Raw genomic sequence first — 17279 nt, forward strand, 5'->3', positions numbered from 1 at the left:
CAAGAAACTAATTGGACCACTTTCTACTACATGAATAAAGTTGGATTTGAAAATAAGTATAATAAAACAAAGTGCATAGTTCAGTAGTGATTGTTCATCTTTTGTTCCTGATATATGTAGTTCAACAATAATTCTATAATAACTTTACTTTATTTTTCTTTTAATTTTCCAAATTCCTCTTTTCTTGAACAATTGACTACACAAATCCACAAACATTATCAACTTTGTGGATTTGTAGTGGGAAAGAAGATCAAGAAGGATGGGACAGACAATGAGGGGTAAAGTATTCCCAACTAGCTTCTCTTTTTAAGGCTGTGTTTGGTATGTTTATAATCATTTTTCAAGAGGAAAACATTTTCCATCAAAAGGGAAAAAATTACTAACGTCTACTCCAACTAGCACTCAGATATCATTGTCGATTTTTAATACTCAAAAATTTAGCAAAATGTTAAATATTACAGAATATTACTTTTCATCTAGTTTAGAATCTATATTAATTGTAGAATTTTCTTTAGTTCCCTATAAATAGTGATGTACTTTTTCATTATTAATCAATGCAATGAGTTATCATTCATTCTGTCCCTGGTTTCTTCTCTAGCTTCCGGTTTTTCTAACACAAAACACTATCCAATTTGTTATTCGTTTTATATATATATAGATCCATTCTTCTCTCTTCCATTCTTGGGTAGGGGTAATGATGCGTATATCTTATTCTCGGATCTATTTTTTTTTGTTGTTGTCACCACAATAGAAAACAACTTTTAAGAAAATATTTTTTCGGAAAAACATTTCATACAAATTGACTTCTAGTCATTATCAATACACCCAAATTTAATAATTTTCAAGCGATAGCACGCACCCTAATTTAATGATTTTCAAGCGATAACACATAAACATATGTTATAAGTATCAGTTTTAATTACTTCCCCCGTTTCAATTTTGATGAGATAGTTTGACTCGGCGCGGAGTTTAAGAAAAAAAAGAAAGACTTTTGAAACTTGTCATGACATTTTTGTGGTTATAAAAACTTCTCATTAAGGGTATATGAGTAAAATGAATAATTTAAAGTTGAATTATTTTTAAATTTAAAAACATATCATTTATTTTACAACAGACTAAAAAATAAATTACCTTGAAACGGAGGGAGTATATTTTTGTTTTCCTTGTTTGTTTTGTACTTAGGGAAAGTATCCTCAGTTTATCTGAAATATGGGACTTAATATTCTTATGAAAATGATTCCCTTACCTGATTTGGACAACAATGTGGTCAAATTTGACTACTGAAACCCAAAGCATTCAATCATAGAAAATTCTCAGTACTGAAAAGTAACAAAAGCTAATGCCTCAAGTGGTTAAAACTGTGAATGAGTTTTCCAAGTTGAAAGAACGACGTGACTGATTTGACATATATAGTTAAGTAGTAGGGTCTGAATCAAGTGGAGTAGTAGTATAAGTAGGGTCTCTCCCATGATTATACTTGTTGTCATTTAGCTCCTCACTTTAATTTTCTCATGCATGCAACAGTAATGATACAATTTGAAAGTAGAGATTCCTAGTTTGAATGCAGGAGGACTCTTCTTGTGAAATTATGGTGGGCTAAAAAGTGTTATTCCGTATATTCCGTGGCCGCTCGAATTTCGAAAGTTAAACTTCTTAATTTTGATCATAAATTCGGTTATAGAATCTTGTAAGTTTTTGTTTATTTAAAAAAATTTACATAATTGAAAACTGCTAAAAGTATTATAAGTCACGATAGTGGACAATTTAAAATATATAAAAGGCATATAAAAAAATTACGGGTAAAAAAAAATTCATTTTACTCTCAAAATGCGCACTCCACCATATAAATTAGAACGAAAGGAGTATAAGAAGATGGGGCAAGCTTAAAACTACGTAAAGAGTGCTCTGGAAAAATTTACAATCTCTTAGAATCCAAGCAGACTTAAAAGGAAATAGGGCAGAATGGAAGAAAAATAACTATGTATTCGATGTTAATTAGTTGAGATTAAGTTTTAATCATGTTAGTATGTTTACATTTAATCCAATGGTTTCTATGCATTTCTTAGTCGTGTCAGGGATTTGTATCCCTGTAGAAAATACAAAAAACTTCTAGGACATTTTAATTTTATTGTATAGAAAATTGGACTAAATAGTATAGTTGTATGTATGACAGATTCCATGATCCAAAGGCTAGGATTGATTGTTGTACATAAGATGCTGTATGGTAGAAAACCTCAATTATAGCTTTGGGTTTTAATGCGTAAATAGAATAACATGTCTGTAAAATCATTGCTTGATAAAGATGCCAAAGAATCTTACAGTAACTAAGGGCCTTGCCATTACACTGCCAAATTGTAGTGTCCTTTCCATTTTTGACTCATTATCTTCCTTTGACATGCTGGTCTAAAAGGTGTAGGTGTTCTTGTTTTATCTCAGAATGAAGATATGTTCAGTGCTTTTAAATTCTAAGGATGAAACAGGGCAATGTTTTTGTTTGTTATTCTCCCACCAACACTAGTATGGAGTTTCTTTGTCCATCTAGATTTAGATGATATAAGAAAATCACCTAGCGATTTTCGTCTCTACTAAAATTTAAACCGTAGTATTTCATAATTTTCACCCACTTTATTGGCAGTTAGACCACACCACCGGATGCAATTCTAATATTGAAATAAGGTCATAGAATTCTTTCTATAAAAAATGTTGTGTTAACAACTAGGGCAGTGCTTAGTTTTGACCATAACATTCTTTATGGAAATGGAACACCAATGGTTTATTTAGAGGGAGTCCTGTCCTATAAGCAGGACGGAATGGGATGCGTGTTCGGCCGAACCCCTTTTGTTCAAATCTTGTATTCGTTTTAAGAAATTCATTAAATATATACAAATTATTAATTTAAAACTCAATAACTTAAGAAGATAAGGTTCAGATCCTGGCTCCGCCTGTGCACGTAAGATATACAGAGTAGATAGTTCTTGCTATTACCAAAAAGAAAGACATTAAATAGTTTTCAAGAATCGCCTTCAAATTTCAGTAGTTATAGGTAACACGTATAATTTGACACAGAAAAAGGCAAAGTACATACACATAACGCATCATATCACACAGAAAAAATGATGGTTGGGAAGTCAAAACTTAAGTTCCAATATTTGCTTGGCTTCTTCATCCGCAAATCAAGTATGGCCAAAGATTCTTTCACGGAAGCTTCATGATTCTGGTTAGCGAGATCCTCTAGAGGCAACATAATCAATTTTTCAAGAATCAACTTCATCCTCGTAGCATTGTTTTGTATGGAAGTTTCAGATTTTGATTCAACTTCTGAAATCGTAGCATGATGCAACTTCAACAAAGAGAATGACCTCCTTTTCAGTATTACAATTGAGCCTTTCCATTCCCAAGAAATGTTTCTCCAAATGACTGGTCTCGTCTGTTTTTTCTTGCAATCTTATCTCTTTGTTGGCTAGGGGCATCTTTAGCTGGCATTCTTTCTTCTGGCAACAGAGACAGTATTGTGGGAACATCAGGTAGTGAGTACGCAGCGCAGGGATGAGATTATCACGGGCATGGGCAGGCTCAAATTCCTGTGGTGTGTACAGTACAGGAGTTCTTGCTGCAACCTCTTTACGTTTCTTGCCAAACTGCCTTTTAAGGTCCTCTAAACCAATTCATCCACCACGTCTTTTTGGATGTCTCCTTCGTTTGCTGCTTCTTGCCTAATTCAAAGATGGTAAGGTCCTGACCTGAAGGACCACTATCCCCTTTCCCCTTCAAGTTACTTTGTTGTATGATTGATTGTTGTTGAAATGAATCCAGCAGTGCAAGATGTAGTGGAGATTTGGCATCTAATTAACAGTAGTCCAGATAAACACTCTGCCGGCAAACATTCCAATTTATCGAATTTGTAACCACGAGTAAATGGATTTAGTACATACTAAATAGGAAATGCGCGCTGGGATATCAACAAACATGCGAAACATTTTCTCAACAATAGGATTTCAAGGAAAATAACACAACTGGAACTAGCAAAAAAACAGAAGAGAACCTGTAACTGTAAAGATTGATAAGAATAGAGCAAGGATTCAGCAGGGTTAAGACTAACCTTGTTAGGACCAGGTCCTCCCTGATCTTTGGAAGGAAAGCAAGCTTTACGCGGACAGTGTACAATCTTAAACAATCCAAGAGGAGATTCTTCAGAGTTAAACAATCTCAGTGACAAAGTCCCATGAAAATGGTACTCTTGGGCATTGGTGGAGGCAGGATTTTCGCTAAGGGGTTCAAAAAAGAAAAAAAAGTGAAAAACATTAAATGAGATTGTAGCTAATGAGAATTGAACCAATTACTTCACAAAGGTTTTGAACCTCCTTGAGCACTAAGCTATGTTCGGCTGAACCCCCTTTCGCTCCCTAAATCCGCCCCGCTCTTGGGTATGACCAGGAGAAGATCGAGTGTTCTGCATGACATGAGGTTTTGTAACGTGATCTGCTGAAAGATGTCGACAATATTGCGTACAAGTGTAAAATCTTGATGCAACTCCTCAAATAGGTACCAAATACAAACTACTGAAGCCACCCTACATGGGGAGTATTCATTGCTGCTCCCACACCTCACGGAATGAAGGATTGGAATGTCTGACAACCATTTTCTCTGCAATCTGTAGCTTGAGCAACAAACGATTATAGATGAACAGGTTTGAGAAAATGCATGTTGAACAGTTGAGTTTATGAGGTTTCGCATTGAAAAGGCGAGTTCTGTTTCCATCAGCAAATGCAACTGCAGTAAAGAAAACAGCAAATTATCTTTATAAGCACTCAGGTGAAAATCTTCCAAGTATGATGTACCATCCGGCCAGAAAAAACAAAAAAAAAGTCTATTAGGCAAGCGAGCCCATTCAACCTATGAACTTGTTACCGGTAGTCTTTGTACTCAACAGGGACTCACTTGGTTCGCAACAAATTCAGTTTATAATTCTTAGAGACCCCCTTGACAAAGATTAATAATAACGTTTGTGGAGTTGCGATTAATAGGCGGAGCATGTGCACGGGTTGCCAAGCAATCATGGATATTAGTCATTGTTTCAAGATTTGTTGAAATGATATACTCCACTATAATTGTGCTAAGGGAAAAGAGCCAAATATATCCCTCTGCTTTCGGATATTGTCTATATTTAAAATTATCGGGCCAAATTTAACCCTACCGTTATACTATCAGGCCAAATTTACTCCTACAATCAGCAAACTTTAAAAAATTACCCCTTAATTGGAAGATGACCCAGAATCTCCCAAATCATTTCAATTAAGTTACTGACCCTTCTTCTTGGTCCACTATTTACGAAATAATTAGCATTTACCTGCTTTCTAAATTGGAGAAAAAAATATTAAATAATACAACCGTTAATAAACAAAGTGTAGTAAATTGAAAAATCTAAATTAGGTAAGCTGGTCTAAATTCTAAAAGTATTTACAACATCCCAATTTGAATGAATTTGTTGCACCAAATGTATGGAGACTTTGCAAGTATTAGTGATTGGAGTTGAAGTTTCTCAGAAGGTTTTACATTGTCGAATTCAACTTTGCTTTAATCAAATGCCTACACATTGTGCACTCTTAAGTTAGTCGATCGAACTCTATACTAACTAAACAATGACAAAATATATTTGAATATACATGTACATACATGATGATTACCTGCATATAATACACAATAAATAGACCCAATGAATTCTACGGTATGTATATGATTAAAAAATAAACAAAATTTTAAACTAATTCCAAACCCATTATTACAAGAGGAGAAGTGAGTGCATTGGTAATTAAAAATATTTATGAATAATTTGAATAGTCTAGTAACTTTAGCATTCACATCAATAGTAATTTTTGAAAGGCCAAACCCATAAGCGGCCCTTTAAACTCGGCTTTGCTTTTCATTTTGACACCTTTACTTTGGCTTTTTTCATTTTGACACTCCAACCCATTCCCTCAGGTGCCACTTAAATACAAAACGCATGGCCTTTTTTAAAAGTCATGCGCGTGTTCATAAGCGCTGCCCACGTGTAAACCGAACCAATTATTCTCTGTCACTTGGATATATCATCCGCCTAGGACCCCCAACCCGGATCAATTAACCCCGACCCGGTAAGACTAACCAACGACGGGTTACAGAGTTAAAAAAAAATAATCTCTTTCATTTTTACCTAAATCAATCTGCTTTCTCTCACCCCGCTAACAAAAAACCCAAACCCTATTAGATGAAACCATTGATTTTCAGTGGATTTTCGTTCTTGTGAAGGCTATACTGCGAACATTGGCTTGAATCTTTGCTTTATTTCATCTGGTTGTTGATGGTAAGTTCTTACAGACCCATATTTTAAAGGTGTTTTTTACCGTTAGTTTTTTTTTTAATCTTGTTTTCGAATCTTCTGACGTGTGACCTTCTTTTGGCATTTTTTCTTTTCATTATAGGGTAAAGTTGATATAATGTTAGCTGAAGAATATATTCTTGTCCGTTTCTACCATGTTGGTACTTTTATCGAAGATTTTGTCGCTAAATACGTTGGTGAGAGTGAGGTAAAAGAGTATTCGATAGATAAAGACCACTTTTCATTGGTTGAATTTCTGTATTATACAAGGCAACTGGGGTATGTTACTGATTTTTTTATGTCTTTAACCCTAGGTCAAAAAAAATTGTGCTGGTTAAAAATGATGAACAATTATATAATATTGTCTACTACTGTAAAGAGGGTGTCTTGGACATATTTATTAATCATGTTATTAAAGAAACTGCTTTGGAGGTGGTCCCAGCTGGTCTTATTTATGGGACCGAGGTGGTTGAAGCCACTAATAATGAGTCTAGGGCAACTTTAGATGGTGGTTTAGGTGATATAAATGGAGAACAACAATATGGTGATGAAGTTGGGAGGCTATAGTAGACAGAGTTGCTGAAAACATTAATGTAGATGGTGTTGAAAATTCAGAGCTAGATTTGTCAGATTTGCTTAGTAGTGACACTAATTTAGATGATACACCTGAGGGAGATGATAGTGAATTAGATGAGAAGTCAAGAGCTATAAGAACAGAAAAAAGAAGAAAGAATCTGCAGAAAGAAAAGGGGAAACAAAGGCTGAAGAAGAATGGGAAGCCACCTACTCCAACAAAGGAGGTTGAGCCAGGGGAAGCTGGAGCAGACAAAGGTTTTGATGACATTGATAGGCCAAGTAAGAGAGATAAATAAGCTGGTAAATTAGGGGGATGAGAATTACTATGATAATAGTGACATAGGAAGTGATGACAGTCAAGATGAGCTAGATGTGCTTGCTGAACCTGGTGTTGACTTACCAGCTAGAAGAAGTAGTAAGAAGCTCAGGTTTGACCCAGAATGTTGGCTTGCTATTTTTGAACTTGGTATGGTTGAAGGTGTTGAAGAATTTAGGAAGGCTGTTTAATCCTATGCTGTTGAGAATAAAGTGCAGCTTACACTTAGGCCTAATGAAAAATATAGAGTTAGAGTTAAGTGCAAAAGTAAGGATTTGTGCAAATGGGAGCTATATGCAAGTAGAGATGGAGATTCTGGAGATTTCATGGTGAATGACTACCATCTATGGCATAAGTGTACTAATAAAAATAAAAATAAGTTGTGCACTTCTAAATATACAGAAGCTTGATTTATATGTTGGGAGCCTTATATACAAGGCTAAGGCAATTGTAATGAAAGTGTTTATAGGGGACTGAAAGCTAGAATTTTTCAGATTGGCTGATTATGCTGTTATGATTAGGAGGACAAATCCAGGGAGTTCTTGCTGGATCAGAACTAACAAGGACACTGTACCAGGGAAGAATATGTTTGTTTTCTTTTATGTCTATTTTGATGCCCTTAAAATGGATTGGTTAGAAAGTTGTAGAAGAATTATTGATTTTGGTGGATGCTTCTTGAAAGGGTTGTGTAAAGGTGAGTTACTGGTAGCTGTTGGCAAAAATGGGAACAATAAGATGTTTGCAATAGTATGGGAAGTTGTGGACTAAGAGACAAAACACTCTTGGACATGGTTCATTCAACACTTGAGTGCTGACTTGGAATTAGGAGATGGTTTCAGCTTAACAGTAATGTCAGACAGTTAAAAGGTAATCTCCAACTTACACTTATTTTACTGTTGTCTGCTATCCTTAACTTCAATTAAGTGATATTCATTTTACTATTGTCTATTATTTTTACAAGGATTAATACCTGCAATTGAAAATTGTTTACCAATGGCAGAGCATAGGATGTATTTTAGACATATATGGTCCAACTGGGCAAACAAAAGGGAAATGTGAAGAAAGAAGGATACAATTTTGGAGATGTGCCAAGCCTTCCTTTGTAGTGCATTTCAAGGATGAGCTTGCCAGATTGGGAATGCTGGGGAGAAACATATGTGAGGATATTCTGGATTACAACAAAGAAGTATGGGTAAGGGCTTATTTTAGTCCTGTGTCCAAATGTGATGTTGTTGAAAATAATATGTGTGAGATATTTAATTCATGGATAGTGGTACCTAGGCACAAGTCAATTATAATTATGTGAGAGGAAATTAGACACAAAGTGATGACTAGAACTGTTGATATGAGGAGATTTGATGATGCTTGGATAACAAATATATCCCCTACAGCAAGAATGAATTTAGAAGAAAATAAAGATGCATCTCGGAGATGTAAAGTTCTTTGGAATGGGGATAATGGTTTTGAGATTTCTGATGATGATATTAGGCATATTGTTGATTTAAGAGAGAAGAATTGCACTTGTAGAACCTGGATGTTGAGAGGAATTCTATGCCCTCATGCTATTTGTTCCCTATATCACTTAGGACAGAATCCAGATGACTTGGTTAAATATTGGTACAGAAAGACAACCTTCATGAAAGCTTACTAATATTTTATACAATCTATTCCCAACATGAAAATGTGGCAAGAATTATCAAATCCCTCTATTGATCCACCTGAACCAAAACCAATGCCAGGAAAGCCTAAAAGATGCAGGAGAAGAGCAAAGGATGAGCCAAGAAAGAAACATGGCAAGCTGTCAAATAAATGAGTGAAGATGACTTGTTCAAAGTGTTATCAGTTAGGTCACAACAAAACTACATGCAAATTAGGGGTAGGATCAATTAATTTTCTATGATTTTAGCATTCTATAATTCACACTAACTGTTTATGCTTCTAGCCTAACATGGGAGATACTCAAGCAAGTCAGTCAACTCAAATAAGTCAGCCAACTCCAAGGAGGCAGCCAACCTCAACCATGCCTACCATTCCATCCTCAATTTATGAGGACATATCTGCTGTGAAACGATGTGGTCAGAGTCAGTCCAGTTCTGTAGGAAAATGAAGAGGAAGGGGAAGGAGAAATGGCCTAGGAAGGGGATATTTTAGATCAGTAGCTACTGCTATGGAAGGAAGGGGCATAAGCACACAAGCAACATCTGAAACTCAGCAAATAATAGGATATAAGAGGTCTAGGCAGTCTGGTTTTGGTGTTTATCAAGACACAATGACTGAAAGATCTATATTGAATGTAAACTGGTTCTATAAGCTTGTTTCTTTCTTTTATATATCAATTGCTAATTTTAGTATTTTGCAGCCTGGTGCACATTACGAAAGAGTAATAGCACCTGGTACATTTAGAGATGCATCTGCAACAAATATTGATCTTCGATTTAAGCTTAATGGTCTAAAATGGAAAGAAAAAAAATCAGTGACAACTTCCAGCTTCAGATGATGAGTGCAGCCAGGAATATAAGAAGTTCCAGTCAACCCATGGAGGGAAAAATATTTTAGAAGTCTTTTGTCTATGTTATAGGGCTAGTTAAGTTAAGGTTGTTATGAATCTTTTGTATGATATTTTTTGGTATTGCAATTGTAAGACCCATGTTGGGGATGCTTTCTGCTATTTTCCAATTGCAGACTTAAGTAGTCGATGATTCAGACCAATTGCCCTTTAGTTTTTATGATATTATTCTGGTAACTAAAGAATTGTTGATGCATTTAACTCATTTGTTAAAGTTCAGTTGTTAGTTTCCGTTGTTAATGTTGTGTTGTTAGTTTCTGTTCTTAAATTTGTTGATGCTTCAGTTAGTTTAAGTGCAGCCAGTTTACAATCAGTTCCAGTCAATTTATATTATTAAATTTCAGCTGTTAAAAGGCAGTTCAGCAGTTTGTGTTGTTTAAATTTTAGCTGTTAAAATGCAGTCAGTTCTGCAGTCTTGGACATGGCATTCTCTTAGATTGAAGCTGCAGTCTGTACAGAAGAAGTTTCATAAACTATTCTGAAAAACTAGCAACTTTCTCATACACGAACTATAGCATTTTGATTTACATTTGAATCAATACCACTTCATTTCTAAAATAATCAGTCCATATGCAAAGCACGGCATAACAAGCTTCAAATTTTTGATTAACAAGCAAAAGTGAAAGCTACACAAAACCCACCCCAAAAACAAACATTAAGACTACCATCTTCAACAAAACGAAGGAACAACCAAACAATTCCATGCGATGAACACAACTACAAACACAAAAATCCATTTCTTCCTTGCTCGAGCCAATTTTGCATCATTTTCTTTGGCCCTTTTTAGTAAACCATTAATGGTCCTCTTTGCTTAATCGGAAAAATCTTCGTCATACCATCTAAAATATTCGCAAGCACCCCGATCCTTCAAAACAAGATGAAACAGAATTTGTTTAACAAACTTAAACCAAAAATTCGAAATATAAATGCAAATATATGGCCGACTTTCTTTGTCGAATTTACACCCATAAAATCATCGACCTAGATTTCTAGAGGACCATAAAATTCTCAGTTTCACGTTAAAACCACAAAAATAGATATCCAATCCCTTTTGAGAATTCTCTGCTCTTTCCGACATGGCTACAATGGCTATGGGGTTCGAGTTAAAAATCAGGGAAGAAGAAGAAGCAACTAACAAATTAGGGCTACAGAATTCTAGTTAAAAATCAGGGAAGAAGAAGAAGCAACTAAAGCTTCGACAAATTGAATAAAAGAAAGCACATGGAGATGGAGTTTTTGAGAATTAGGGCTTTTTTTACATCTTATAATGGAGAAAGGGTAGGGGAAAGTCGGGTATAAATGGGACTCAACAGTAAAATTTAATACCGTTAAAAGGGGACTGATTTTACCCCTCATAGAGGCCTCACGCACGACCTGGGTGACGAGGCTCACTCAATGTGACAGGTCAGCGTTTTGTGTTTAAGTGAAACATGAGGGAATGAGTTGGAGTGTCAAAATAAAAAAGGCCAAAGTAAAGGTGTCAAAATGAAAAGCGGAGTCGAGTTTAAGGGGCCGCTTATGGGTTTGGCTTTTTTAAAAATAGTGGAGCAAAAAGAACAACAAGTGATTTAAATAAAATAAATTTTGGAGATTTTGAATTACTTAACGGATCAAGGGGTAATTTTTAAATATTTGCTGATGATAGGGGTAGATTTGGCTAGATAGTATAACGGTAGAGGTAAATTTGGCCGGATAGTATAACAGATGTTAAATGTAGACAATATCTGAAAGTATAGGGATATATTTGTCCCTTTTACCTTGTGCTAAATATAGGAATATGTTGCCAGCTAGATTCTTCAAGAGGATAAAAATAAAAACAACTAAAATTACTTTGTTAAATTAAAAGGAGTAGAATCTGTACTTACAACGTAAATTCTTTTCAATGATACCAGTCGTTTATTTGAAGCCTCTTTGATATCACGTTTTTGTTAGTTTAATACCTAGGGGGGTTTAAAATGAAGGGAATATAGTTCAGGGGAATTTTGGAAATACCAAATAATTTAAGTAGAAAACGAACAAAAATATAATAGTTTAGGGGGTTTTAGGGTATTAACTCAAAAGAAAAGGAAGAAAATTTACCAGCTCACAGTGTATTTCAGACGGTTATTTTCTAAAATTTGTACCATACCAATTTTTCGGTTATCTATTATATATAACCAAAATTATACTTTTCGAAAACCGTCCAAATCATGCCGATTTCTCTTCGGTATCGTTATAGTTCGGTTAATTTTCGGTATTTTTTTAAATTTCATGTAAAAGTCACTAGTAGAAGTAGAATGCAATAACATACGTACTTTTATAGGACTTAGCAAACTCTTTAGATATTTTTACTCTTTAAAGGGTGATGAATTAAGAAAATATTAAATCATATGAAAGGAAAAATATTCAATATATTGTAGTTTGCTACTAATCACTAGAATAACTTGTGTCTTGTTAGTGAATATGTTGAAAATAATTTAGTTTCAATAGGAGTAACATGATAGGTTTGGGAATTAAGATTTTGAGTTTAATTACTTGTTTGTTTGTAACCGTTTTCACAATTCCAAGGCCCAAGGAAAATTTTAATACATTATTATTCTTAAACTTAATATATAAATATATTTTTCACATGTAAAATTTATTCGGTACAGTTCGGTATTTTTTCGGTTTATTTTTATAAAATAAAAAACCTACTCTAATTATCGGTACAATTATAGATTTATATAAAAACCTACGATTTTATTAAAAGAAACCTAGAAATCGGTTCAGTACGGTACGGTGCGATTCAGTCGGTTTAGTCGGTCTTTAAATATCCATTGACACCCCTAATCCTAATCACACTTATTTATTAAGATAGGGGTAAATTTGAATACTTTGCTGCTAACGCTAAGAATATATATATCCCCTGCGGGGTCGTTTGGTTCGCGAATAATGTTATTCTGAGATTGTAATCCTGGAACTAATTATCTCAGAATTATTTAGTACTCCTAATCTTTTATTTGGCTCATTAGATTAGAAATAGGATATATAGTGTATAAACCAAAATATGTCTTTAGTTTGAAACTGGATGAACATTGATAAATCTTTTGTTTTCATTTTTAACCTTGGTTATTTTGGTGAATTAGATACATTTGAATCATTTTTAAATTTTTTTTTTTTATTTAAATGCAAAATTTCTTACAAAGCTAAGCTTGGTGATTGGTGAAGTTTTGCGGTGAAAATGTCTGAAGTTCATTGTCAATCTGGAGATGATGATCTTCGAACTCGAACCCTTAAATTTGGTGATGAGATTTGATTTCTCATTCCATAAGACCCGATGCTTCATCTCCTTCTTTAGTTTAGTAGGACTTCTTTCATGCTATTGTGTGAAACATTCGTTTGGTCTTTTACTGCTATCTATGCTAGCTTGAAAGGTATGACTACTCTCTTGTTTCCTGCTGAACCTCCTTCCCAATACAGGTTTCGCAACCATCCTTGCTTGCATTTTTGAAAAATATTTGGTAGGGGCTGCCAAGCTTGACTAATAGAATAAGGGTCCCCGTATAAGGAGAATGCCTGCCTGTGCCACCTTGGTAGCACAAACAAGGGGCCTGTGTACCAACGATGTACGAATCATAGTAAAAAACTTTACTAACTTTATTAGTTGCAAGGCGACTTTGCTGTAAAGTTTATTATACTAAAAACGTATCTTATGATAACATTTGGGGAACCACTCTCTTTTATTGAAGCTTCAACTGGGTTTTAAGTTTAATATATTTCATGCATTTAGGTCTGTTTATCCCAATAATGGGTAACAATTAAATTTGTACGCGATTTAAAGGATACATGATTTTATTCAACATGAATAATTAAAAATAACAAATAGATGAATTAAAGGCAAAATAAACAATAAAACCAATTACAATACGACGACCAAGCCTGTTCTCAGATTAAATAGTGAAATTCGTGCTCGATCGGACCCTCGTTACAAGCTCGATAGTGAGTAAAAAATAGAACAAACAAGCAATGCCTTGAAGAATAGCTAGAGGACAAAAGTAAACTTTTTATTGCCTTGAGTTGCGTGTTATAAATCCTCATACTAAAGAAAAATTCTCCTTTATATAGTAGAAGAATTTTAGTCCTAGTATAAGTTTAAAAAGGGTAAAAATCTTCTTTTTCCGGTAATTGTTGATCCATCATCGATAGTGAGTGGGATTCGTGCCGTAATATCCGGTTGAGGGAGAATATTACAGCCCCCAATCCGTCATGCATAACCATTCTCCGCTTCTCCCGAGGTCAAGAAATTATACTCGGTCCGAAGTTCGTTGCTTAACCGTTTCCGATGCCAGACACATCGTTCATTCTTCCCGGGTCTCGATATGAGGGATTTCCGGCCTTTATTATAATCGCGTCGATCCGTGCTTCCCCTTCGTTCTTTCATTGGGGGAATCAGCCAATCAGGTAAGACATTGCCCCCAATTTTATCCGTATACAGATAGTCCCCTTGTTTTTCGGAGAGTAGATTTATCGAAGCGATAGATGAACCCCGGTTCCTTCATTCGTATGTTACAAGCAGGTTGACGAGTCAATGAAATGTCCCATCAGTCGCGTTGTTCTGGCTTCGGACAAGTGTCAACTGCCGGTTGACTGTCCTCAAATGTGAATTGTGACGCATTGATTACTCTTTTCCTCTATAAAAACTCCGATCCCTTTTTCATCTTTCCACTTTTCGATTTTCAGAGCTGTTTGATTTACCCTCAAATTCTCCACTTTACTCTAAACTCTTCAAATCTTCATACGTCACTTTCCAGATCCTTAAATCTTCATCTTTAAATCTTCAAACCTTCAAATTAGATCTTCATATCTTTATCCCCACCTTCAAATCTTCATATTTTTCTTCAAATCTTCATATTTTCTAAAATTCGATGGTAAAGACTTCCAAATTCGTGCCTCAACAAACCGCCCCTCCAACTTCCAACTCAGTCGCGGATGTCGAGGTATCCGTTCTTGAGGTGGTCTCGGAGCCTCCTTTAAAGAGTTTCATTCATGGGGTCCGTTCCATAAAAAATGACTTCAAAGTCAAGAGGCTTCCAGTAAGCAAGATCGAGGCGAGGGGGTATGCAGGTATATATCCTTCATCATTGAAGATATACTTCCCATAGCCCGGTTGGTCTGAAACTGGGAGGGTAAGAAGGTGGTCGTTTCCGGGTCCAATGAGGACATCACCACTCATGTGGAGGGGTATTTAAATGTTTACACTTACAACTTCACGCTCGCCCCGATGGACCCTATAATCCTCAATTTCTGTAAAAGGTACGAGGTCTGCCTTGGGCAGATTCATCCGTCCTTTTGGAGGATCGTGATCCTCCCCCGCCACTTCGTAAACAACACCAAAGCACCTCGGTTCATCCTCGACCACCTACTTCGTCTCTACATTCCCTGAATCTTACGAGGGGGACTGATCAAGCTCGTTCGTCGAGCAAATAAAGCCCCATTCTCGAGCATCGATGAAGATCGAGATCGAGGTTGGTAGGGGAGATTCGTAAGAGTGAAAACCGAAAACCTCATTCCCTTTGAATTTCTACTGTTCCCTAAATAGTGGAACTTATCCCGTAAGTCTTCTCCTTCTTGGGTGCTTGCTATTTCCTTTTGTTCCTTTTCTAATTGCATGCGTCTATCGATGTACAGTGGTCGCCCAAGCCCCTAATGTAATCCTCCACTTCAAGGAGTGGATCAAGGGGATTTGCAAACAAATATCCTACTTTGAGTGCGAATGGCGCAAGCTCTCGAGGGGAAAGTGGTGAGTCTTCTACCAGAATAATTGCATTTATATTCCTAACATTTATATTCGCTAACTCTTTTCCCTTTCATAGGTTTTCCCAAAACTACCGAGCTTCAGCCATTGGATGAGGACGAGGCCCCGTCCTCACTTGCTGAACCTGCTGCTTTGGGGCAGCCCAGAGCTACCGCAAAGGAGGAGAAAAAGAAAAAAGGAAATCCTCTGACTCACCGGATGCCGAGGTGAAGAAGAAGAGGGTTGCTGTCCGGGTTCGGACCCCGATTCCCTCTTCTAGCTCAGGGATTATCCTAAGTATTATGATCTTGAGTTCATTGCTTATGGGACGACCATCAATGAGGGAGAGCAGGCAACGACCGGGGAAGGTGGCCGAGAAGTCGATTCCCCTCTAGCTTGGGAGCCATAAGAAGAATCAGAGGCCACTGACTCCCGCACCTGCGACACTTCTACTTTTGCGATCCAAATCCCGCTTCTACGGGTGTGCATGTACTCCAAAACGTCCGCTTCTGCGGACAAGCCTCCCCAAGCACTCTCCCGCTTCTGTGATCGATCCCCCGCAGAAGCGACTCCGCTTTTGTGGCCCTAATACTGCACCTGCAACCATTGGCCAATTCCCTTAGCCCCGCACCTACGCCCCATTGCTCGCACCTGCGGGCTCGCACCTGCGGTCAGCCTTGTGCATGTGCGATTACACCAGATCCAGCCCAATACCAGAATATCTTCTAAGTCCAAAAATGATCCGTTAACCATCCGAAACTCACCCGAGGCCTCCGGGACCTCAACCAAATATATCAACCAGTCCTAAAATATTATATGAACTTAGTCGAGCCTTTAAATCACATCAAACAAAAAGTCCAAAATCCGGTCAAACTTCCGGTCTCCGGAATCAGAATCTGACCCAATATCAAAAAGTCCACTTCCGGTCAAACTTCCCAAAAATTCAACTTTCGCCATTTCAAGCCTAATTCAGCTACATACCTCCAATTCACAATCCATACACGCTCATAAGTCCAAAATATCCAACGGAGCTAACAAACCTCCATTCCGGAGTCGTCTTCCCATAGTTCCGACTACGATCAAAATCCTAGAACCTAGGCTTCAGATTTCAGGATTAAGTGCCCCAAATCACTCCGAAACCACAAACAAAACCTCCCGGTAAGTCACATAAGCAGAAAAAGATGCGGGGAAAGCAGTAAATAGGGGATCGGGGCTATTACTCTCAAAACGACCGGCCGGGTCGTTACATCCTCCCCCTCTTAAAACAATCATTCGTCCTCGAATAAGCATAGAGACATACCTGAAGTGGTGAAACGATGAGGATAACGGCTACGCATATCATGCTCAGTCTCCCAACTTACAACTTCACGCTCGCCCCGATGGACCCTATAATCCTCAATTTCTGTAAAAGGTACGAGGTCTGCCTTGGGCAGATTCATCCGTCCTTTTGGAGGATCGTGATCCTCCCCCTCCACTTCGTAAACAACACCGAAGCACCTCAGTTCATCCTCGACCACCTACTTCGTCTATACATTCCCTGAATCTTCCGAGGGGGACTGATCAAGCTCGTTCGTCGAGCAAATAAAGCCCCATTATGGAGCATCAATGAAGATCGAGATCAAGGTTGGTAGGGGAGATTCGTAAGAGTGAAAACCGAAAACCTCATTCCCTTTGAATTTCTACTGTTCCCTAAAAAGTGGAACTCATCCCGTAA

The 17279-nt window shown here is 36.9% G+C and overlaps 2 long non-coding RNA genes across 2 annotated transcripts; one reads left to right on the forward strand and one right to left on the reverse strand.

Annotated features, from left to right (window-relative positions):
- Nucleotides 1–3004: 3004 nt before the first annotated feature.
- On the reverse strand, nucleotides 3005–4995 carry LOC138899440 (uncharacterized). The gene is made up of 2 exons (XR_011411067.1): nucleotides 4100–4995; nucleotides 3005–3870 (listed from the first exon to the last, which is right to left on the reverse strand). It is a non-coding gene; the product is annotated as an uncharacterized lncRNA (long non-coding RNA).
- Nucleotides 4996–6172: 1177 nt separating this feature from the next.
- On the forward strand, nucleotides 6173–8758 carry LOC138899498 (uncharacterized). The gene is made up of 3 exons (XR_011411187.1): nucleotides 6173–6340; nucleotides 6459–8114; nucleotides 8248–8758. It is a non-coding gene; the product is annotated as an uncharacterized lncRNA (long non-coding RNA).
- The last annotated feature ends 8521 nt before the right edge of the window (nucleotides 8759–17279 follow it).

This window comes from Nicotiana tomentosiformis, chromosome 9 (assembly GCF_000390325.3).
Source record: "Nicotiana tomentosiformis chromosome 9, ASM39032v3, whole genome shotgun sequence".
Taxonomy (NCBI): Eukaryota; Viridiplantae; Streptophyta; class Magnoliopsida; order Solanales; family Solanaceae; genus Nicotiana; species Nicotiana tomentosiformis.